This window comes from Hyperolius riggenbachi, chromosome 8, assembly GCF_040937935.1.
Source record: "Hyperolius riggenbachi isolate aHypRig1 chromosome 8, aHypRig1.pri, whole genome shotgun sequence".
Lineage (NCBI taxonomy): Eukaryota > Metazoa > Chordata > Amphibia > Anura > Hyperoliidae > Hyperolius > Hyperolius riggenbachi.
The window spans coordinates 213,674,750-213,700,397 of NC_090653.1; the positions used below are offsets into that span (position 1 = coordinate 213,674,750).

Sequence of the window (25,648 nt, forward strand, 5' to 3'; positions counted from 1 at the left end):
TGTGGAATTACCGCGGAACGGAAAAATCGCAATTCCGAGCATCCCTAATGGGGATGGATGGATGGATGGATGGAGAGAGACAGAGAGAAAGACACAGGTAAGGATGGATGGATGGATAGATAGAGAGAGAAACAGAAAGACACAGATAGGGATGGATGGATGGATGGATAGAGAGAGAGACAGAAAAAAAGACACAGATAGGGATGGATGGATGGAGAGAAACAGAGAGAAAGACACAGATAGGGATGGATGGAGTGACTGCAGGGGCGTAGCAATAGGGGTTGCAGAGGTAGCGACCGCATCGGGGCCCTTGGGCCAGAGGGGCCCCAAAGGGCCCTTCCTCAACTACAGTATTAGCTCTGTATTGGTCCTGTGCTCATAATAATCACTTCTATAGACTCTTTGAATAGTGGTAATCATTAGCAAACGGTTCCCCATCTCCTTCTTGTACCTCTGACATTGTAGTTGCCATTGGCAGGTTTTAGTGCGCTGTATCAATTGTTATGTATAGAGTGCATGGGGGGGGCCCCATTGTAAAAGTTGCATCGGGGCCCACAGCTCCTTAGCTACGCCACTGAGTGACTGACCTGCTTCTGTGCTGAAGTCCCCCTTGCTTGCGGTTTGCTGTGCTACCTGGCACTCTGGGGAAGCTGGGGCAATGTGCTCCTGCACAGACAGACCGGTCCGCTGCATTAAAGGATACCCGAACTGACATGTGACATGATGAGATAGACATGTACAGTGCCTAAAACACAAATAACTATGCTGTGTTCCTTTTTTTCTTTCTCTGTCTGAAAGCATTAAATATCAGGTACGTAAGTGGCTGACTCAGTCCCATGTCTATCTCATTATGTCACATGTCAGTTCGGGTATTCTTTAAAACAAGTACCCCTCACTCCTGGCTCCCTCCAATCCCCGGCACTCAGACTGCCAGCCCTGTAGTTCAGCGGTGGATGGCTCGGCAGCATTGATGACAGTGCAAGTGAAGCCACGCTGCATACTTCAAATACAGGAAGAGCTGATTCACGAAATTAGCACTTCCTGTATTTGACAAGACAAGACAAGACAAATAACATTTATATTGCGCTTTTCTCCTTGCGGACTCAAAGCGCCAGAGCAGAGCAGCAGCCACTAGGGCGCGCTCTATTGGCAGTAGCAGTGTAAGGGAGACTTGCCAAAGGTCTCCTACTGAATTAGTGCTGGCTTACTGAACAGGCAGAGCCAAGATTCGAACCCTGGTCTCCTGTGTCAGAGGCAGAGCCCTTAACCATTACACCATCAGTTTACTATACTTGATGTACACAGCGCCACCACTGGGCTCCCTCTGTCATCACTGCTGCCTGGTCGCCCACGGCTGAACTACCAGGGCTGACAGTGAGTGCCGGGGATGGGAGGGAGCCAGAAATGGATTAAGCCAAAATGGGGCCCTAGGCAAAATAGCAGTTTTTGTCCACCGCTGATGGTTACCTAGCTTTTTTTTTAGTAAGATTTGGTGGTGGCTAGCATCCACCTGGCCCCTAGACTCTCTACAGACCCTAGGCAACTGCCTAGGTTTGCCTTGTGGATGATCCGGCTCTGGAGGGAGCGCAAGTGAGGGGAATAGAAAGCCCTGCACATGTGCCCTTGGCTTCCGGGCAACCTGAGCGACCGCTCCGGTCGCTCAGGTCAAAGGCAGGCCGTGCTTCCATATACTTATACATGGGATCTGGACACTCAGTTTACTATACTTTACTCTAACGAGATTATACTGTATTGCATTATTATTATTTATATAGCTCAGACCTTTTCCGCAGTGCCTTTACATAGAGTGACCAGAGTTTTGTGAATCCAACTTGGGACGGGGAAGGGGGGGGGGGGAGGTTGGGTCGCGAAAAGTGGGGAGGACTGAGGAGCACGCAGCGACGAAGCCCCGGGGGGGGCGCGCGGCGAAAAATGGGCGTGGCCATGACATTGTATGGGCAGAGCTAATGTAATGATGTAACAGCGAGGCATAAGAAAGCAGTGTTTACACCATGATGTGGACAAACGAGACTTTGCATCATGGGTGTGCAGAAAATGTGTGATGCTAATAGTATACCGTAACCACAAAGCAGCAAACATAGCCATCTATGACCATTAAATAATAAATGCAGTAACAGTTACCCCGGACACCAGAAAATAAACGCAATGGGCAACATGTCAGCACAAAATAAACGCAATGCGGGCAACATACAATACAATAATACAATACAATAACATTTCTATAGCGCTTTTCTCCCATAGGACTCAAAGCGCTTAGGCTCTCTCAGATTCAGTAATTAGTAGGATGAAGTATTCACACAACAAAAGTTATATTTCTGCAAATGCCAAACTGAACAGGTGGGTTTTCAGTCTGGATTTAAACACGTCCAGGGATGGAGCTGTCCTGATCTGTTGAGGTAAGTAGTTCCAAAGCGTAGGGGCAGCATGACAGAAGGCTCTGGGACCAAAAGTTTCCAAGTGGACTCTGGGTATGACTAGATTATTAGAACCTGTTGATCTGAGAATGCGGGGATTGCTACGCAGCTGCAACATATCTTTCATGTATCCAGGGCCTAAATTATTCAGGGATTTAAATGTCAGTAGGCCGATCTTGAATAGGACCCTCCATTCTATAGGTAGCCAGTGAAGGGAGTGCAGGACTGGCATTATGTGGCAGTGACGGGGTTGGTTGGTTAGCAGTCTGGCAGCAGTATTCTGTATCAGCTGTAGTCGGTACAAGACCTTTTTTGGAAGGCCAGTGTAGAGAGCATTGCAGTAGTCCAGTCGGGATGTGATGAAGGCGTGGACTAAGGTTGGCAGATCTTCTGGGGGTATGAGGTGCTTGATTTTTGCAATGTTCTTCAGGTGAAAACATGGGCAACATGTCAGTACAAAATAAACGCATTGCGGGCAAACATTTCACCAGAAAAGAAACGCAATGCAGGCAACATGTCAGTACAAAATAAACGCAATGCGGGCAAACATTTCACCAGAAAAGAAACGCAATGCGGGCAAACATTTCACCAGAAAAGAAACGCAATGCGGGCAAACATTTCACCAGAAAAGAAACACAATGCGGGCAAACAAACATTTCACCAGAAAAGAAATGCAATGTGGGCAAACAAACATTTCACCAGAAAAGAAACGCAATGCAGGCAACATGTCAGTACAAAATAAACGCAATGCGGGCAAACATTTCACCAGAAAAGAAACGCAATGCGGGCAAACATTTCACCAGAAAAGAAACGCAATGCGGGCAAACATTTCACCAGAAAAGAAACACAATGCGGGCAAACAAACATTTCACCAGAAAAGAAACGCAATGTGGGCAAACAAACATTTCACCAAAAAAGAAACGCAATGCGGGCAAACATTTCACCTGGAAAAGAGAGCATTTACTCACCTGGCAGAAGTCTCCGGCCTCTGGCGCGCTGCTCCCGGGACTTCCTTCCTCCTCCTGCAGAGTACCGCGCTGACAGGGCTACGGCAAGATGGCGCCCGAAGCCCTGTACTGGAGACACAAATAGTCTCCAGTACAGGGCTCCGGAAGCCATCTTGCCGTAGCCCTGCTCGCCTGCCGGTGTCGGAACACCGGAAGGCAATAAGGAGGCTGGAGCGGGGCTGCGGGCAATGAACTGGCACGGCGTCTATAGATGCCGCTGCCAGTTCATGAAGATAGAGTGGCCAGAGTCCCGAGGCTGGGACGTCCCGCTGCTGAAAGCGGGACATTTCCCGGGACCTCATGCTGCCTGGGACAGCGGACCCCGAATCCGGGACGCGTCCCGGGCAATCCGGGACGCGTCCCGGGCAATCCGGGACGTCTGGTCACTCTACTTTACAGAGTCTTGTCACTGAGGCTTTGTTCACATCTAAAATCGAAATTGCTGTTGGCAGTGATTATTTGGGGGTGTTTTTTTAATTCTCCGCCCCCATCCCCTCCCCCCCCCCCCCCCCCCCCCTCGGCGCTTAGCTGCACACTGTGATTTTGTATAAAGTGCTTTTCTAATCGCTTTTGCTGAGCGATTTCTTTTTTCACTTCCTGACGCAAATCAGGAAGTGAACTCTGACCCAAAAAATGATAAGTACAATGTATTTATTCTTTAATAGGCTGGGGAAATTGCTATAACAAGTGCTTTTTCAAGCATTTTGCGATTTCCCTCTACCTTCCATTGAGCAAAAATGCTCAGGAAACGGTACAGGCAGCACTTTGCTGAGTGAATCGGAAACGAACCGCTCAGATGTGAACTCTCTCATAGGGAATAATGGCACAATCGCTTTTGGGGCCCTTTTCCACTAGCAATCGCAATCACAAATCACAAACGCCAGTGATTGCGATTGCGATTTTTCATTAATTCTGTTATGCGATTGCGATTTGCGATTTTCATTTGCATTGCATTATCATTGTAAAAATCGCTCCAGCAAGCGATTGCGATTTGCGATTAGCGATTTCCAAATCGGATCACTGTAGTGGAAAATACTTCTCGTGATTTCCATGATAAAGTAACAGCCCTAGCGATTTAAAAAATCACTAGCGATTTGCGATTTTGCGATTCAGCAATCACAATCGCTCTAGTGGAAAAGGGCCCTTAGGGCCCTTTTCCACTAGCAATCGCAATCACAAATCACAAACGCCAGTGATTGCGATTGCGATTTTTCATTAATTGTGTTATGCGATTGCGATTTGTGATTTTCATTTGCATTGCATTATCATTGTAAAAATCGCTCCAGCAAGCGATTGCGATTTGCGATTAGCGATTTCCAAATCGAATCACTGTAGTGGAAAATACTTCTCGTGATTTCTATGATAAAGTAACAACTCTAGCGATTTAAAAATCACTAGCGATTTGCGATTTTGCGATTCAGCAATCACAATCGCTCTAGTGGAAAAGGGCCCTTAGGGCGATTTTGAAAATCGCCGGGGGCCTAAAAAAATGCCAAATTGATTTCAATTTTAGATGTGAACAAAGCCTAACATTGACAGCCCTTATGACTGCCCCATTTAGATGTGAGGAAGGGATTCCTGTGTTGTGGGGGGGGGGACGCTTCTTAGCATTTCACATACTGTAGTACAAACGTCACATTTAGCTAGGAAGGATTTACACTAGGATTCTGCAGGCTACACAGTATATGCTGTGTACATTTTTCACAGCAGTGTTGTGGGTTTGGTTGCTATGGTTGTTGCTAATATACATGAAAGTGACTCAAATTCCTCCTCAAAACAGCCGTATTTGTGGAGATAGTACAAATAAAATAATGGATGCCCTTGAACTGAATGTTTTTATCATCTTGTCAGATGCAGTTACTGGAATGATTTCGGCTTTTGAAAATGTTTTATCACTAATGGTTGGAAAGGCTGTGTAGTTGTAGGTGAGGCACCGTTGCAATGTGACTGGGTTGTTTTCTGTGTGAAAATGTGCATTTTGACACCTGTTTACATGATCTGTGCATTTTATGCTAATAACATTACCACAAATAAAATGTAATAATGTAAAGGACAATTCATTTAGCTGAGAGTAGGTAACTATAGTCCTATATTTTTGGCATGTACTCAAGCACTGTAGAAAATGTAAATGCACGATTAAAAAAAAAAAGTGTGACAGAGACCTTTTGAAATGAATGGAAATCTATGAAGCTGCAGGATAACATTATTGCTCCTCAGGATGTATTCACAGCGGGACGGTGCGTTGTGATGCGACGTTAAAGTCACAACGCAGCATTACAACGCAACACAAAAAAGGTGGTAACGCAAATTAACACTGCATTACCGTGGCATACAGTAGGTACAGTAAAGCATACAGGCAATGAAACGTATGCTTCCCTGTACCTGGTAACGTGTGCATTTAGAAGTAACGCACTGCAGCAGTGAGTTACCATAACACTATACGTTACAATGCGATGCTAACGGCGTACTGTGAATGTCCCATAGAATTATTATTGCAGTGCGGTAAGCTGCGTTATAAGACTTTATAACGCAGTTCCACAACGTCCCACTGTGAACGGAGCCTGAAAACCATTTACAGTGTGGAGATGTAGAAAATACAGTATTGTTTAAAGCAGCAAATAAATGGAAGTGTTGCTCCAAAACAAGCGTTACAATACAAACATTTATACAATATTGAAGTGAACTTGTGAGAAAGAGCTGTTTCGGGTGTAGAGATTAGCCAGTTCCTTGTCCATTGCTTGTCTTGGTTTAGCTGTGAAGGTACCTTTACATGGTCCAGGCTGGTTTGTTTGGAGTCAGTGCTTGCTTCGTTGCTTTTCTTTCGAGCACCTCTCCATGAATAGGGATTTGTTCTTCTAGCACATGCGCGCTTTACCCCTCCCAGCAGGTCTGCCAGATGGTGTCCCTCAGACTCTAGTCAGCTTCTCACGTTGCTGCAGGACAGTCTATGCTGAGATGAGCATGTAGAATGAGTGGAGTGGGAAGCCCAGGTATCCGCTCTCCGATGATTGTTTACTGTGTGATGGAAACAAAACAGCGCGCTTAGGGAATTGTCTAGGAGCATCTGTCGGTAAGGAAACAGTATTGGTGGAAATGAGTGAGCATGCCACGAAAAAAATGTTAATTTTAACTGTTTTGAGAAATAGGCATAATCTTGTGGAGTATGCAGAAGCTACATGTAGCTTTTGCACAGCAGTTTCCTTGCAAGTCGTGCTTGTAGTGTATTCAACAGCTCCTGTGATTGATAGTAAATACAAGGTTGGAAATTGCTGAACATCTTTCATTCTAGCAGTATATTATTTAAGCTTAGCGTGATATTTGTTACAGTCAAATCACTAGATTGTTTGACCTGCCTGTTTTCACCAGGACTGCAATTTGGGTATGAAGGTGAATTTGGTCCTAAGAATGCTTATTGCTAGACTGTTTCTGATCTTATCCACTTAGGTATTGTTTTTCTTTTCTTTTTTCCCTGAGAGGAAAATATGGGCAGGTTTTATAGCATGATATACAGCAATTAGTGCAGTTTGCTGAGACTGTTTCATTTTCCTTTTTAATTTGACATTGTCACATGGCTTTATGTTACTGGTTTGCTGTGTAGAATGCAGCATCTTGTTAGGACTGTGTGTCTGAAACTTTTACATCAAGGTCATATCAAGGGATGTTGAAAGCTGGTCATTTTTCTCTTTTAGCAAATGCTGGCGGGCAATTAAATGTTATTTATTTGCAGTAGTGACTGATATATTTTCAGGTACCGAGACGTCTGTTTAAAGTTTACCTGAGATGGCGTTACTAAAATATTTGATACTTTCCCGCACTGATGTGTCCCTCGCCGTCCTCCAGAGTGCTTCCGTTCGGCCACAATCAGCCCCGGTAATCTGGATCAGTCGGCTCTTCTGCACATGCACGGCCCCGCCGCGCATGCGCAGAAGAGCCCGACTGCCACCGCTGAGCCAGTTGCCGGGACCAATACCAGGAAAACGGAGGCACTCGGGGGGATGGCAAGGGATGCATTGGCGCTCATGGGGCTGGAGGAAGCCCCGGTGTAGTATCATATATTTTAGTAACGTCATCTCAGGTTTACTCTAACTTTTGTTTCTGCCTATAAGCTAATATTTCTCAGCTTAGCTGTTTAGAACTGATCTATCACTTCACATGTACAGGCTGGTGCTCCAACCAGTACCTTTCATTGAGGCTTTTTTTTTCTTCTCAGCTATGACTTACAGTATGTGGATTTTACATTTGTGTCTGCACCGAATTGTCTGTGTATTGGTGGCTGTATTAAATGCTCTGGTCTGTTTGGTGAATGTAGCATGCATTAGAAGCATTTGGGTATTTTTTTGTTTATAAAATGGACTTGGATTTTTCAGGAGATGCAGAAGGTAGTCTAGTGCTCTCCAATGTACTCTGCACTGCCTGCTTTACTGTAAAGCATCACAGCTAGTTTATTCTTGTTATTGTATGTGTTGGGGTCAAAATGCAATTTAAAATGCTTAATATGGCAATCTGGAAGGCTTGAGCTCCAATGTATGGCTGCTTGGTAAACGCTGTCCTTTTAAATGTTTGTATTTGAGAGATTCAGCATATCTTATGGTATGGCCAAAGATTTGGACTCCAGACGGAATGGACTGTAACTGAATTATTGCGTTTAGGAGCTTTGAAAATTTTGAGTGATTCATCATAATCCAATTACAGCTGAATGTATGTGAGGAAAGCTGACCCGCTGGAATGCTGAGCTGCTTCTGCCTTCTTGATGAGGTGCTCCTTGTGTCACAATAGGATGGATTGAAACTTCAGATAACAGTAAATGCCACTAGCAGTAAGCATGGTAAACTCCTCATGAATGTCTTCCCACCGTGGGCTAAGGGAGTTTCGTGTTCTATTTACTTGCTAAAATAAATGATTGCTTTTGTTCGCGCCTAGAAAGTGTACACTTGCTATAAGGTGGAACAACTTTCGCCTGAAACGCCGCTACAATCCAAAAAAAAGATCTGCTAGTCACTAAAGGATTTATTTTATTGCTTGTGCTATAATGTATTCTTCCCATCTGTTTTTATCTGTTATATTTGAAGTATAATTACTTCCGACCAAACTTCTTGGTGACATCTTGATGATGTGTTATATTTTACTTGCCCGGAGACGCTTAAGGTGTTATAGATGACTGACATGTTTATAGTGAGTAATTTGGAATTGAAACCAGTACATAGTTCTTATCTATATACAACAAGCATTTCAGCGTGCAGCTGGCGACAGAAGGAATATACATAAATGGTTTTCCCTTGGGGTAATATGTGATTATCTAAACCTGACTTCCAAGGTGGTCAGTTAATACATCTGTTGTATGTGACTACAGTCTTATGACTATATCCCATCTGCAACCACCCACAGTTCTGGTGGACCACATTGGTCAAGCCAGTAAACCTATTTATTACTTATTTATTTAAGTATTTATATAGCGCCAACATATTACACAGCGCTGTACCGAGTATATTGACTTGTCACTAACTGTCCCTCAGAGGGGCTCACAATCTAATCCCCACCATAGTCCTATGTCTATGTATGTATCGTATAGTGCATGTATCATAGTCTAGGGCCAATTTAGGGGGAAGCCAATTAACTTATCTGTATGTTTTGGGGATGTGGGAGGAAACCGGAGTGCCTGGAGGAAACCCACTCAGACATAGGTGGAACATACAGACTCCTTGCCAATGTTGACCTAGCTGGGATTCAAACCAGGGACCCAGCGTTGCAATGCGAGAGCGCTAACTAATACACCACCGTGTGCTGTTTTTCATTATGTAGGGTAAGTGTGGCCTTTTTTCAATGATAAGTTGTAATCATACTAAATTTAAATATGTGAGAAGAAAGCCTCTTTATTAAATGCAGCTATCCTGTGCTTTCTTCCTTAATCTCTGGAATATCTCCTGCCTTGTCTCTGTGAAACATATGGGAATTAATATTTCATATTAATGTATCTGTGTGTTTCCTACAGTGCTCACCCTAGCAAAGATGAATGTTTCATAAAGTCATAACTGCATTGTTATGAATATACAGGAAACCTTAAAAATGCTTGTGAATGCTGGTATGTCTTAGAAATCTAACTTGAGTAGTGGATTCATTGACTAGTTTGCTAAAAAAAAAACAGTTGTCTGTTCCAAAGTCCTATGTTGAACATTATTATTTAGTACTTATAGCGCCGACATCTTCTGCAGTGCTGTACAGAGTATATTATCTTGTCCCTTAACTGTCCCTCAGAGGGGCTCACAATCTAATCCCCACCATAGTCCTATGTCTATGTATGTATTGCGTTGTGTATTTATCGTAGTTTTTGGCCAGTTTTAGGGACAAGCCACTTAACTTATTTGTAAGTTATTTGGGTTGTGGGAGGAAACCATAGTGCCCGGAGGAAACCCAAACAGACACGGGTATAACGTACAAACTCAGTGCAGACTCCTGGCTGGTATTCGAAACAGCGTTGCAAGGCGAGAGTGCTAACTACTACGCCACCGGGCTGCTTATGAATAATTTAATTTTAACCAAACATTGTAAGTCATTTCAGAGCAAAAATTATTTTTGTCCAGATCTTTTAACCTAAATTACCAATTATTTGCTCGATATCGTCAATATTTTGTTTGCTGATATTTATAAGGGTATTAGGAAAAGAACAGAACTCAGAATGCAGTTTACCATTTCAAGTTAGGCCCCGTTCACACTTGCGGTTTTGCGAAAACCGCACCGGATGTCCGGACCGCACCGGAGCCGGATCGGACCTGAACCGTACGGTTCCTGTCCGGATCCGGTCCGGATCCGGTCCGGTTGCATACGGTTTCCGTGCGGTATGAACACGGTTGCGGTCCGGATCCGGATTCTTAAAGAGATAACAACCTGTATAAATACCTGGGGTTCTGGGAGGTCAGCAGAAGCTCTGGGGTCATTGTTGGAGACAGCTGGACGTGTGGAAACCATCCTTGGATACAGAGACAGCAGTTGGGACCATGGATCCAGTCATTTTTTACGCTTATTACCTGGGAATTCTCTCCTTCCTGTTGTTTACCTACTACTATGTGGGGAGAAGGCGTGCTCCTCGCAGGAGATGGTGGGTGCACCCTCTACTAGCCAGGAGGCAGAGGAAGGGAGAGTTCCAGGCCCTCTACCGGGACCTCAGACGACACCCACAGAAGTTCTACAGCTACACTCGGATGTCTATTCCCCTGTAAGTATCTAGGCCTAAATACACCAACCCCCACCATCCCTAAACACCCCACCCTCACCCCCACAACACCTCATCCCTGTATACCTAGCTAAACACACCACCCTGACCCCCACACCCCTGTATACCTAGCTATACACTACACCCCCACCCTCCACAACACTCCCAAACCTCTGTAAACACACCTCCCCCATCCTCCACCCAACACCTTGTCCCACAACATACTTTACAGCTTCTTCCTTTACATCTCCTGACAGGTTTGATACCCTTTTGGAGATGGTGAAGGATGACCTTAGGAAGAAGGATACCACGTTCAGGAGAGCAGTCACACCACAAGAACAACTACTCATCACACTGAGGTATGTAAAAACAAATTTTTTTATTGCAAAAACAACCACTTTCCAACATGGAAACATTCTTCCAACATGGAAGACAAAAAAATAACATATCAATGGTATAGCCCGGTCAGTTTTAAGGAACACCAACCACCAACTTTGTGCTGGAAGAGTTGCAGGGCATAGCTGCCCAAGTGTCTTTCGGGGACACCAGTACCTAATATTAAAGTGCTTCAAAAACCTAACCACTGGCACAGGACCCTCTGAGCCATGGATGAAGGACACAGGGCAGTGAAAAGGCTAGGCCTCTCACCGACCAGTCAAGGTGTCCTTCATCCATGGCTCCTAGGGTCTTGTGCAAGTGATTAGGAACAAGAACAAAGTGAGGAGCAAGAGGAACCGATGGCAGAGGTGCATGACTACAGGTGCAGTGCAACAGGCACAAGGTTGTGACCCAGGTAGTGTCTTTCGGGGACACCAGGCCCTAATAAATTGAAGTGCTTTAAAAACCTAACCACTGGCACATGACCCTCTGAGCCATGGATGAAGGACACAGGGCAGTGAAAAGGCTAGGCCTCTCACCGACCAGTCAAGGTGTCCTTCATCCATGGCTCCAAGGGTCTTGTGCAAGTGGTTAGGAACAAGAACAAAGTGAGGAGCAAGAGGAACCGATGGCACAGGTGCATGACTACAGGTGCAGTGCAACAGGCACAAGGTTGTGACCCAGGTAGTGTCTTTCGGGGACACCAGGCCCTAATAAATTGAAGTGCTTTAAAAACCTAACCACTGGCACATGACCCTCTGAGCCATGGATGAAGGACACAGGGCAGTGAAAAGGCTAGGCCTCTCACCGACCAGTCAAGGTGTCCTTCATCCATGGCTCCAAGGGTCTTGTGCAAGTGGTTAGGAACAAGAACAAAGTGAGGAGCAAGAGGAACCGATGGCACAGGTGCATGACTACAGGTGCAGTGCAACAGGCACAAGGTTGTGACCCAGGTAGTGTCTTTCGGGGACACCAGGCCCTAATAAATTGAAGTGCTTTAAAAACCTAACCACTGGCACATGACCCTCTGAGCCATGGATGAAGGACACAGGGCAGTGAAAAGGCTAGGCCTCTCACCGACCAGTCAAGGTGTCCTTCATCCATGGCTCCAAGGGTCTTGTGCAAGTGGTTAGGAACAAGAACAAAGTGAGGAGCAAGAGGAACCGATGGCACAGGTGCAGGACTACAGGTGCAGTGCAACAGGCACAAGGTTGTGACCCAGGTAGTGTCTTTCGGGGACACCAGGCCCTAATAAATTGAAGTGCTTTAAAAACCTAACCACTGGCACATGACCCTCTGAGCCATGGATGAAGGACACAGGGCAGTGAAAAGGCTAGGCCTCTCACCGACCAGTCAAGGTGTCCTTCATCCATGGCTCCAAGGGTCTTGTGCAAGTGGTTAGGAACAAGAACAAAGTGAGGAGCAAGAGGAACCGATGGCACAGGTGCAGGACTACAGGTGCAGTGCAACAGGCACAAGGTTGTGACCCAGGTAGTGTCTTTTGGGAACACCAGGCCCTAAATTATTAGTGCTTCTAAAACCTAACGACTGGCACAGGACCCTCTGAGCCATGGATGAAGGACACAGGTCAGTGAAAAGGCTAGGCCTCTCACCGACCAGTGAAGGTGTCCTTCACCCATGGCTCCAAGGGTCTTGTGCAAGTGATTAGGATCAACAAAGTAAGGAACAAGAGGAATCAAAGGCACAGGTGCAGGACTACAGGTGCAGTGCAACAGGCACAAGGTTGTGACCCAGGTAGTGTCTTTTGGGGACACCAGGCCCTAAATTATTAGTGCTTCTAAAACCTAACGACTGGCACAGGACCCTCTGAGCCATGGATGAAGGACACAGGTCAGTGAAAAGGCTAGGCCTCTCACCGACCAGTGAAGGTGTCCTTCACCCATGGCTCCAAGGGTCTTGTGCAAGTGATTAGGATCAACAAAGTAAGGAACAAGAGGAATCAAAGGCACAGGTGCAGGACTACAGGTGCAGTGCAACAGGCACAAGGTTGTGACCCAGGTAGTGTCTTTTGGGGACACCAGGCCCTAAAGTTCAAGTCCAGCAAAACCAAAAGTTAAAAAGCCCTGTGATGGTATCCTTCCTCCGAGGATCGGAGGTATTCAGAGGAGCATGTCCAGGAACAATTTGACTTTTTTTTTCAAATTGTATCGGCACCACTACTAGAAAAGGTGGGAGTTGCTGCCTGGAAATCTGGACTCTCTTGGGTGCTGGTCGTGGATGAGCTGGACCCTGACAGCGGTGGCCCATATTGACTGCCTCTGTAGCCGGTGTACATCTGTGATGATTGCCAGGTGGGCACCGCTGTTGGTTGTGGGGGTCTAAAAATTGGTGGTTGCAATAATGGCGTGTCCATGTGCTGTTTAATCACCTCCAGCAAATTGGAATGGCACGCCATCAGGTTTTGTGAAGGCACCTTTTCAAGATATGGTATTAGAGACATCACAGTGTGAAAACACGGGTGTGCCTGCAATTTCAGTAGTTCCTTGCTTTGTTGATGCATTTGCTGCATCATGTTCTGCAGCTGGCCCACCGACTGATGATGCTGCGCACGCAGTTGGTCGATTTCTCCTCTGTGCATCTCATGCATCATTTTAAGCTCGTCCCTGTAGTGCCCATGTACAGCGTCGAGCTCACATTGCAGTGAAGTGATGTGGGACTTGTACTGCTCCATGATATGGCCCCTGTCCTCATCTTGCAACTGCCGGGTTATGAGAGTTTGGTGGCTCTGAAGAATCCCGAGAAGTCCGGAGACAGCCCCGGACATCTCGGACTCTGTCTCTCTCCTTGTTGGGGGGAGGGTACCTCGACGCCTCACTGGTGTGGTGGTCCTCACTGGTGGTGTGGCAGCATCTTCCCGTCCTCTGGCCTGTGTCGGGGTTGCCCTGCGCGCTGGTTGTGCTGCAGTCTCTCGGTGCTCCTCACTTTGTTCTTGTTCCCCTGGAGCTTCCATAGCGGTCGATTGTGGAGGTTCAGCTTCTTCCACACTCGGTCCTGCAACCTCAACATCCAAGCTCTCTTCTGCCAAGTCATCATCAAAGGACGGAGTTGTGATGAAGGACTCCCTCCTCCTACTCCTCGCCTCGGGGAAATAGGTTACATCGGCGACGTCATCATCCACCAAGCTCTCCTCACTGCTGAACCGTGCCTCCTGGGTCGGTTCCTCTTGCTCCAAATTGTCTTCAGTCCTGTAGATAAAAAAAATATTTATTGGTGTGCCAAACAGCATGTGGCGTCAATTCACAGAGCTAGCAAACACTAGCAATCACTTTATCACCCGTTTCTACCCAACATTTGATAAAGCTTGTGAGAAAAGTTCGCTAGCCATGGGAATTGAGGCCATAGCAATACATGGCCGAAGTCATGGTAAATGAGCTCTCAGTTCCTGCCCACAGTAGTGGTACTTACAGTCTAGGTTCCAGGCTTGCATTGATGAAAGACAATTGCTTGGCAAATTGGTAGTCTTTTTGTCGCCTTCCCCCGCCACTGCCACTTCGTTCGGCAAGTTTTTTCTTCCGTAGCCATTTCACATATGCATCCCGTATATTGCGCCACCTTGTCTTGTACCTTTCTCCTGTAACGACATGAAAAATTGATTTCGATTATTTCTCTTGTAGGTACATTGCAACTGGACAAACATATACATCGCTACATGTCACATTTCGTATTGGGAAGAGCACGGTGGCAGGCATCGTCGTGAGGACTTCGAGGATCCTTTGGACGCGACTGAGGGCCAGATACATGCCTGTGCCGGACACCACGAAATGGGAGGAGATCGCCCAGGGCTTCTGGACCGAGTGCAAGTTTCCTAATTGTGTTGGCGCACTGGATGGGAAACACATCCGGATTCAGAAACCCGTGGGGAGTGGCAGCCATTATTTCAACTATAAAAAATACTTCAGCATTGTTCTAATGGCAGTGGCAGATGCGGACTACAAGTTTGTGTACGTGGATGTGGGGTCGTACGGTAGTTCCAATGACTCTGGAATTTTCCAGCGTACGACCCTTTGCCGGCTGATGGAGGAAGGCAGACTGCGTCTCCCCCGTGACAGACCCTGGCCTGGGACAAGGGCACCGGCCTACCCCTATGTGTTTGTGGGGGACGAGGCCTTCGCCCTGTCCGACCATGTAATGCGTCCGTACCCAGACAGGGGACTTGATGCCAGCCAGCTACACTTCAATGCTCGGTTGAGCCGTGCAAGGAGAATGGTGGAGTGCACATTTGGGATCCTGGTGTCAAAGTGGAGGGTGTTCCACACGCCCATGCTGCTGAAACCGGGCAACGCAGTTGTCGTGGTGAAGGCAGCATGCATCCTCCACAACTTTGTGCGGCAGGAGGAAAGAGAGACTCCGGAACCCCCGAATGTGCTTCCACTAATGCCCCTGCGGAGGTATGCAACCAGGCCAAGGGTAGTGTCACTGCGGAACAGGGACCAACTGAGACTTTATTTTACCACACCACCTGGACGAGGGTGAATGTTTGGTTTTTAATATGTTTTGTTGAAATGTGTTTATTTTGGAGTTTCAAGTTTGAGTGATTTTAAATGTATTAATTTTTTACAATAAATTGATGTATAATAATTGGTCATTGTGTATGTTTTATGTGCACAGGTGGGGTACATCGCAGGTGGGTGGGATACATCACAGGTGGGTGGGATACATCACAGGTGGGTGGGATACAACACAGGTGGGGTACAGGTGGGTGGGATACATCACAGGTGGGGTACAGGTGGGTGGGATACAACACAGGTGGGTGGGATACATCACAGGTGGGGTAGAGGTGGGTGGGATACAACACAGGTGGGGTACAGGTGGGTGGGATACATCACAGGTGGGGTACAGGTGGGTGGGATACATCACAGGTGGGGTACAGGTGGGTGGGATACATCACAGGTGGGGTACAGGTGGGTGGGATACAACACAGGTGGGTGGGATACATCACAGGTGGGGTAGAGGTGGGTGGGATACAACACAGGTGGGGTACAGCGCAGGTGGGTGGGATACATCACAGGTGGGTGGGATACATCACAGGTGGGTGGGATACAACACAGGTGGGGTACAGGTGGGTGGGATACATCACAGGTGGGGTACAGGTGGGTGGGATACAACACAGGTGGGTGGGATACATCACAGGTGGGGTAGAGGTGGGTGGGATACAACACAGGTGGGGTACAGGTGGGTGGGATACATCACAGGTGGGGTACAGGTGGGTGGGATACATCACAGGTGGGGTACAGGTGGGTGGGATACATCACAGGTGGGGTACAGGTGGGTGGGATACAACACAGGTGGGTGGGATACATCACAGGTGGGGTAGAGGTGGGTGGGATACAACACAGGTGGGGTACATCGCAGGTGGGTGGGATACATCACAGGTGGGTGGGATACATCACAGGTGGGTGGGATACAACACAGGTGGGGTACAGGTGGGTGGGATACATCACAGGTGGGGTACAGGTGGGTGGGATACAACACAGGTGGGTGGGATACATCACAGGTGGGGTAGAGGTGGGTGGGATACAACACAGGTGGGGTACAGGTGGGTGGGATACATCACAGGTGGGGTACAGGTGGGTGGGATACATCACAGGTGGGGTACAGGTGGGTGGGATACATCACAGGTGGGGTACAGGTGGGTGGGATACATCACAGGTGGGGTACAGGTGGGTGGGATACATCACAGGTGGGGTACAGGTGGGTGGGGAACAGGTGGGTGGGCCACGGGTGGGTGGGCAACACGTGGGTGACACAAATCCATAGCAAAAGTTGAATACATCACAAGCTTAAACCACAAGCCCCCCCCCAAAAAAACTTCTAGTCAACATACCCTCTGTGCCTTGCTGTCTCTTGCTCAAGTTCTCAAAGTCCTCCACATACAGCTTGGCAATTTTTTTCCACAGGCCTCTGCATTTTTTGATGTTGCTGTGGTCCGCATCCCCCTTGTCCCACAGGGCTGGTACCTGCTGCACCTGTAGGATGAGGTCTTCTGATGTGTAGGGCCTCACCCCCTCGCTATCAGACTGATCCTGCTCCATATTGCTGCCAAAGAGCTCCAGCATGAAGTCACTGCTGCTCCACTCTGTGAACGCTGGTGCCATGTGGTCCCCATCCAAAATGGCCACCATACCATAGAGTCTGCATAGGAAGTGTGGTACAACATCCGGTTTTTATAGCCAGTGTGTTGTGCGCTCTCCGGTTCTCATTGGTTTCCATTGGCCGGATGCAACATTCCGGCTCCGGTCCGGATACGTCAGCCGGACCAGCCGGACCAAAAAATAGCGCATGTTGGAACGGACGCCGGAGTCCGGATCCGGTCCGGCTCCGGTCCGGACGAAACGGACGCATGTGAACGGTCGCATAGACTTTCATTGCTATGCCGTGCGTCCGTTTCGTCCGGTCCGCATGCGGTCCGGCTCCGGCACGGCTCCGGCACGGCGATTCCGGATAGCAACCGCTAATGTGAACCGGGCTGATGCATAGTCAATTGAAACTTCCCATGGCGGCATTTAAGATTTAGCGAACATTTTTATTTTGATAAAACCACAAATAATGTAATGCCTTTTTGAAAACGAATTTTTAGCTACTTTGTCTAGAGTAATTCATTTTTTGTGATTAAGTGAATGTGGACCTAAACGCTTACTAAGAAAATAGATTGCTTTGGCCATCTCTTTTTGCTGTTTACTAAAATAATGCCTCTGTGAGTTTCAATGGACTGAAGTTATGGGTTTTGTCGATACTGGCCCCTCCCACTCCGATAGTGACCATGCTCTAACCTCTACTCTGGTGCAGAGGCTGACCTCAAACAGAAACGTGCTTACAGTTCTACTACTTGATAGTGCTGGCAGTAATGGGACCTGGTCATAGAGACATCATTTTAGCAAGCAGCCAGCACAGAGAGGTGAGTTAAGGGTGTATATAGTTCAAGATAACTTTAATGATATACATTTGTGTACTGGTTTTAAGTAGTCATTTGCTTGGCTTAAATCTCTCAAATACAAAAATGTACTTGACAGTGTTTATTCCAAATGCTGCAATGATACTGGATAAGACCTCTTTTCTACTACATTGCTATGGCCAGGTGTATGCAACACTGGTCTTTTTATCTGAACCTCCTGTAGCTACATTGCTCTCCCGCCACAGAAGTTCACAACATTGAATTTCACCTGTGGTTTTGCTCATCCACCCTCAACCATTCACAAGCACAGTAATTTCTAAAGCAACAGTGGGAAGAAATTTAAAGTGCATCATGTAGGAGTATCCTGCTGTTCTTATTACACGTTAGAGGGAGAGCAAGTCTTAAGGTGATGTACTTCTGTGGATAAAAGCCATAACATGTAAATGTTACAAACTGCAGAGCATTTGCATTAGTTGTTCTTCTCCAGCAGGAAGACTAGTTTGAATGTACTGGATGTTACCATAAACCATGGCCAGGTGCTTGTTTCTGTATGCATTTTGAAACACTGCAGCACCAAGGAAAGCGGAGAGCTTCACTGTATTGAGCTCAATATATTCTATCCTGGGCATAAGTGAGTGCTCCCCTATTGCCTAGAAATTAGTGATGAATGCCCTATTTGACTCGTGCTCTTTTGTTGTATGCAGTGGAAAGATCAAAGAAGCTAATAACCACAGTCAAGCTGCTACTGAATGAGTGTTCACATTATCATAGAATTGACTCTAAACTCTTGTGTAGCTTTAGACATTGCTTGCATCCAAACAAATTGATGCAGACCCCCTTCTTGTGCGGTTGAGGACTGTGCATAAGAATCAATGACACAGCCATATAGCATCTTAAAGGGACTCTGTACTCAATTAAAGTATATGTATCCAGTACTATATTCTGAAATAAAGGATTTTCACATTTGAATGGGAATCGTTTCCTTTCAATGTTCGATCCTGTTTCGATCGATTTTGACAAAAAATTGTGAACACACACGATGGAAAAATCTAAACTCACAGCAACACAGCATTTTTTACACCTTTTGTGCTTTTTCTCCAGGGCTGTGAAGTCAGTACAAAAATCCTCTGACTCCAACTCAGACTCCTCAGTTTATCATTTCTCCAACTCCTCGACTCAGACTTCTCTAATTTGCATGTAACAATCTTGTTGAATGAAAGTATGTAGCATAAAAGGCATTACATCACTGTCAATGCTTAGGAATTTTAAAGCTGTATTAAGATCGTGTCTGCTTTTGGGAACAAAAAACTCCTGGCCAGGAAGCTGACACTCTGCCCTCTGGGCCTTAAAGGCCTGTCATTGCCAACGTTAATGCCCCAGGATGACGCCTGTATAATAAGATTCACCTGAGCCCCATACCACCCGGGTTCCAATGTGTAGTCCTGCCACCTTGCAGAAAAAGGCCTCTCCCTTTTCTATATCTGATATAGAAAAGGCCAGGGCCATTTCCTGCAAGGGGCCAGATCTGTGCTCCAGAACCCAGCTGATTTGGAGTTCCTGTGAATCTTATTAAACAGACAATGTTTTGGGACAGTCTAACTTTTAAGCACGTACCTCTGTGTTTTTATGTACTCCAGATACGCATTTTAACTAAACTTAGGATATAGCTGTAGAGTAGCTGTTACATAAAAATCAAAACAAATCTTTGGTAAGAGTACTTGTAGATAGTGCAGACAGGAACAAAGAACATTGATTGGTCCCTAGGCAATCTCACTGTGGGTGCATGTAAGAGTGACATCACTGCAGTAGAATGCAGGTACTGCAGTAGAATGAGGGGATTCTTCCTCTATTACACATTCTTCATGCACCATCTGAACCAGGTTTACAGGTGATAGATCACACCTCTGTTTTCAATGTGCACATAATTCTCAGTGGATCCACAACAGCTCTGCGGGGAGTGCATATGTAGAGTATACTACTAATTTGCAACTTCATTTGTAGTCACCAACCATAAACTTAACAGAATTATCAAATTGATTTCATGAGCAAAGGGAGTGCATATATTTGTATACAAAATGTGCATAACCTGCATAAATGCAGAATGATTTGCATCTCATTGACCATCCCTACTAGTGACACAACTACACATCAGGCTTTATTCTTACAGCAGAAATGTTATTTATTATATATAAAAAGATTCCTGTGTACACATCAGATATACAGTCACAATCACATATGTATAACCGATTTAAAAAATATGGTGACTCCTTTATTGCAACTGAACAAATAACTTTTTTTGGTTAGTTTACTTCATTTTTGTGGCCTAGGCACTGCTGTTACTGTATATATAAGTTATTTATGATAGAACATTTGATCATATTTTCTCTTTGAATTACAGTTTGCATTTATTAGGAGTCGGAGTTGGTGCATTTTTTCCCAACACCAACTCCAGGTACCCAAAAATACTCAACTCCAACTCCACAGCCCTGATTTTCTTATTGACAATAAGAAAATAGTGTAAAAACAATTGTTTTTTCAGTTCAAACAAGTGTGAACCCTGCCTAAGGGCCCCGTTTCCACTAGCCGAATGCGATCGATTCCAGCCGCAGGTATCTTCCCGAAGTCTGGAATCGGCAGTCTGTGACTGCTTAGGGGGATGCGTGCAGTAAAAATCTGTAGCATTCCATTCATAAATTCCCCAGGCCTCATCGCGAATGAGAATTTGCATGCAATGGAAATTACCCCATTGACATGTCTTGGCTTTAGTTTTGATGCAATGCAAATTCGCTACTAGTGGAAACAGGCCCTAAATATGCAGTTACACTTTCAGCTGTAATAGCTCTGTGATGAAAAAACCTACTCTAGTTTACTACCAATGCGTCTGTTTAGGAGCATTAATTGTTGAATTGCTAATAGATTCCCATTGCAGATAAGGTCCTACCTATTCAGCAGCTGATGGATGTGCCCTACTGTCATTTGTGCAGGCGCTTGCTGTAGCTACAGGTTCTTTCTGATGTTGGACTAAAACCAGGTTATTATGTCTTAATACGTGTAATTAGAAGTTATGATGCACTACTTATTTCTTCGCAATTGTATGAAAGGGCTGTGGGCAAATTTATTAAGCATCGTGGCCTGCTATGTAAAATATGTCACAGCACAATTTTACTTGCAAAGTGATCGGCCACAGGGAGATTTGTACATCTCCCCCATAAAGCATTATGATACTAATTGCTTCATAAACTGTAGAAGTATTATACTCATTCTAGTTATTTAATGGGAACCTGAGATGGAAGATTAGCAAAAAATATACATACCTGGGTCTTCCTCCAGCCCCCTCCAGCCTTATCACTCCCATGGCATCCTCTTCTCCCTCTCCGTTCGCTCGCAGTTGGCCCCAGAAAGTCCTCCAGTTCGGGGCCAACTGCACAAGCGCGGCCCGGCCACGTGCGCACTTCCGCTGTGTTCACACCGCCTGGAGCGTTCTGCGCCTGTGCAGTACTATTGCGCTGGCGCAGAGACAGGGGAGTGCGCCTGGCCGGTCTCCGCATGTGCCCACTGGCCCCAACTGGTGAATTTTCCAGGGCCAGTTGCACGCAAATAGAAAGGGAGTGAAGGATGCCGTGGGAGCAATCAGAATGGAGGGGGCTGGAGGAAGCCCCAGGTATGTATATTTTATTGTAAGGGTCCCTTCCCTAGTACACTTTAACACCGATCAATCATTCAGAAATATATATGTTTTACTATATTCATATGCAAGTGCTGCTGTGCACAGAGTACAAGTAGATATGTATAGTTTTTGGTTGACTCTTTCTTTGATTAAAGTTCAAGTTAGCAGATTCTGTCTGACAGTTGAGCCTCAAATTCTAGTCAAGTATGTTATGTAAAATGTGTTTTGTAATTTGACCTCATTAATGCAAATGATATCAGCTCTTATTCACAATTGCATATGTATTTAGGTTCTTGGTGGATCATCTGAAATAAACTCTGTAAGTTGCTATTATGTACAGCGCTGTTTTATTCCAGCAAGCAACAATCCTTGTATCTCGTGAAGTTTCACGTTATATGCCGACACTGGTGACCACTAAACTCTTTACCTGAAATGCTTTAGGTCTGGTTCTCATGGGCTTCTGCTCGGCTTCCAGCAGCATCCCGTTCGGTGGCCACCTGTCGCGATCAGCGCTTTTCGTCCCCTGGGGACACGAAGACGCGGCGGTAATCAACCCTGGAAGCCGCAAGTAGCGTCCACGGCCTCCTGAAACAACCGGGTAAATCGGAATGCCATGTTAGCGCAAATGCCGGTAAAAGCCAGATACAAACACTCCTATTCACTTGAATGGGAGCGCTTAACGTCAACCCCAGGCCTTATGCTCGCCATTTTTGTTTTTTTTCCATTTACTTACATAGCTGCTGAGCACAAAGCAAATAATCAGTGGTTCAGCTCCTGAAACCTTATGAATGAAAGAATAATGAGAGGTATACTTGGTAGTGCTGTCTGTTTTGTGTCAAATAACAATATGCAGGTACTGTATATGTGAATGGCTGTGGAATCTCCTGAGGGACCAATTAGTAGAAATGTTCTCTGCAACTTGTCCCAGGAACACCTCATGCTCATTCCTCATTGTTCAGCTCAAATACAACCCCCATCATTCAATCACAGCTTTTGGATCACTACTGGTGCTTCACACAACCCTCCTTTCTTCACTGTACTGGCTGCTGTTCTCATGCAGGCAAAATAGGCAATAGCAATTTAGCATGTCATTATCAACAAGCAATCCAGCTACTCTGTGCTAAGTAATGTGCCCAGCACTTAATTCCAGACCTGGTAAAACACTATATCTGCGTAGACACCTGCACTAACGGCAGCCTTCTCTTGTGCAAACATGCTGCTTGGCTATTTGCTGAGCAGCATATTCTGTGCTATAGAGAAGGGTCATGCAGGAGCAAGCTGCTGAAACTTGCAGCAGGAAACAGAAGCAATCAAGCTTGATTATCCAGCATGCATGCCCAATGACGATTTGCTGGTTGTTGGAGCACAACTGGACACAGATTGCAAAGCAGCTTGAAATGATCGTAGAGGACTGTTTCAGGTGACCAAGTTTACATGTACAGGCATTAACTTCATAAAGCATAGGAGGTAAATTGTACATACCATTATGTCAGTCAGTGGCTTCTGTAATTGTAAAATATAAACTACCTTATCTCCCCTCATTTTAATTGAATTCAAGTGATCTCTATTAACAAACCTGTCAGTGTTATTTTCTTTTTTTTTAAATGATCTAAATCTCTTGGCACTAGCAAGAAGAAAGGCATTGTTAACAGAAAAGCATAAGAAGTCCCGTTTTCAGTTTGCCACAAGCCATGTGGGGGAGACAGCAAACATGTGGAAAAAGGTGCTCTGGTCAGATGAGACCAAAATGGAACTTTTTGGCCAAAATGCAAAACGCTATGTGTGGCAGAAAACTAACACTGCACATCACTCTGAACACAGCATCCCCACTGTCAAATATGGTGGTGGCAGCATCATGCTCTGGGGGTGCTTCTCTTCAGCAGGGACAGGGAAGCTGGTTAGAGTTGATGGGAAGATGGATGGAGCCAAATACAGGGCAATCTTGGAAGAAAACCTCTTGGAGTCTGCAAAAGACTTGAGACTGGGGCGGAGGTTCGCCTTCCAGCAGGACAACGACGCTAAACATAAAGCCAGGGCAACAATGGAATGGCTTAAAACAAAACATATCTATGTGTTAGAATGGCCCAAAGTCCAGATCTAAATCCAATTGAGAATCTGTGGCAAGATCTGAAAACTGTAGTTCACAAACGCTGCCCATCTAATCTGACTGAACTGGAGCTGTTTTGCAAAGAAGAATGGGCAAGGATTTCAGTCTCTAGATGTGCAAAGCTGGTAGAGACATACCCTAAAGGACTGGCAGCTGTAATTGCAGCAAAAGGTGGTTCTACAAAGTATTGACTCAGGGGGCTGAATAATTACGCACACCCCACTTTGCAGTTATTTATTTATAAAAAATGTTTGGAATCATGTATGATTTTCGTTCCACTTCTCACGTGTACACTACTTTGTATTGGTCTTCCACGTGGATTTCCAATAAAATTGATTCATGTTTGTGCCAGTAATATGACAAAATGTGGAAAACCTTAAGGGGGCCGAATACCTTTGCAAACCACTGTATGTAGCTGCAAAACCTACTGTGTCCGTTCCGCTGAGCAAAACGGTCCGGAAAATTGGGTCCTGCAGCATTTTTTCGTCTGCTCAGCGGAACGGACCACAGAACCGTACGGCCGGTTCCGCTGGCAAACGCTAATGTGAACCGGGCCTCATTGCTCTGTAGTAGCATGACAGATTCAGGTTTCTTTTGCACTGCAAATTTCAATTCCGATTTGTGAATTTCACTGGATGCTAGCAACACAAGAAGAAAAACGTAGAAAAAATACAGCATGCAGGACTTTTTATGGTATCAAAAATTGTAATCACATGTAAAATCACATCGGAATTGCATGTAGTGTAAACGAGCCCTCAGATAGAGTTTCTATTTTATTAAGCTGTCAGCTGTGATTCTGTAGGCATGTCAAATGATTCAGAATTGCTTTCTTGAAACCATGGTAACAAAAGAATTTAGTGTCGCATCTCAAATTCTCATTTCACAACTTTCAGAGGGTAGTATCACTGCTCTAACTTTCCTGCTTTACAACTGCAGGTACTATTTGACAGCAGCTTTTAGCATTTGTAAATCATAAATAGGGTGAAAAATCAGCAGCGCTTTGCAGTGAAGAGGGATGACATTTTTAAGCATAATTTGTCATCACTTTATGTACAGGTCCCATAGGTTTACGGCTTCAGCCTGGTACACACATGCAACTTTAATTGGCCAATGAGAGCTTACCTGCATAAATCTGTTTATAGTTACTTTTTCAAATTCTGTTGGCCCTCATAGTACATGGAGGTGGTAACATTTGCTGGTCATTGGCCAATTAAATTTGGATGTGTGTACCAGGCTTTCTCTTAGGTGCTCACTCAGTCAAATAACTTGTTCCATGAAAGTTTACAAAGGACAGAGGCAAACGTTGAATGGTTCCTAAAATCATTATAATGCAAGGGTGAATATATTCCAGAAGCCAGGTACCCGGGGCTTCTTAAAAATTACAGGCGAGCCCTGTTATAATGTTCAGTCATGGTCAAAAGTACACTATCTTTCAATGCTAAGGTCTGATGTACACTTAAAGGGATACTGTAGGGGGTCGGGGGAAAATGAGCTGAACTTACCCGGAGCTTCTAATGGTCCCCCGCAGACATCCTGTGTTGGCGCAGCCACTCACTGATGCTCCGGCCCCCCCTCCGGTTCACTTCTGGAATTTCTGACTTTAAAGTCAGAAAACCACTGCGCCTGCACGCCCATGTCCTCGCTCCCGCTGATGTCACCAGGAGTGTACTGCGCAGACACAGACCATACTGGGCCTGCGCTGTGCGCTCTTGATGACATCAGCGGGGTCGAGGACACGGCAACGCAGGCGCAGTAGTTTTCAGACTTTAAAGTCTGAAATTCCAGAAGTGAACCGGAGGCGGGGCCAGAGCATTGGTGAGTGGCTGCGCCAACACAGGATGTCTGCGGGGTACCGTTAGAAGCCCCGGGTAAGTTCAACTCATTTTCCCCTGACCCCCTACAGTATCCCTTTAAGCCTTGGATCGACAGTAACT

The 25,648-nt window shown here is 45.7% G+C and overlaps 1 protein-coding gene and 1 long non-coding RNA gene across 5 annotated transcripts in view; one reads left to right on the forward strand and one right to left on the reverse strand.

Annotated features, from left to right (window-relative positions):
* The window catches only part of LOC137527573 (uncharacterized), a 32,839-nt gene extending 26,385 nt beyond the window's left edge, over positions 1–6,454 (reverse strand). Inside the window, exon 1 of the long non-coding RNA XR_011023184.1 lies at positions 6,207–6,454. This is a non-coding gene — a long non-coding RNA (uncharacterized lncRNA). The remainder of the gene's footprint in view (positions 1–6,206) is intronic.
* Positions 6,359–25,648, forward strand: part of STRBP (spermatid perinuclear RNA binding protein) — a 278,568-nt gene continuing 259,278 nt past the window's right edge. For 3 of the 4 annotated variants that reach the window (XM_068248150.1, XM_068248154.1, XM_068248153.1), the window contains exon 1: positions 6,359–6,512. The gene's annotated coding sequence lies outside the window, so the exon portion shown is untranslated. The remainder of the gene's footprint in view (positions 6,513–25,648) is intronic. The other variant, XM_068248152.1, reaches the window with a different exon arrangement.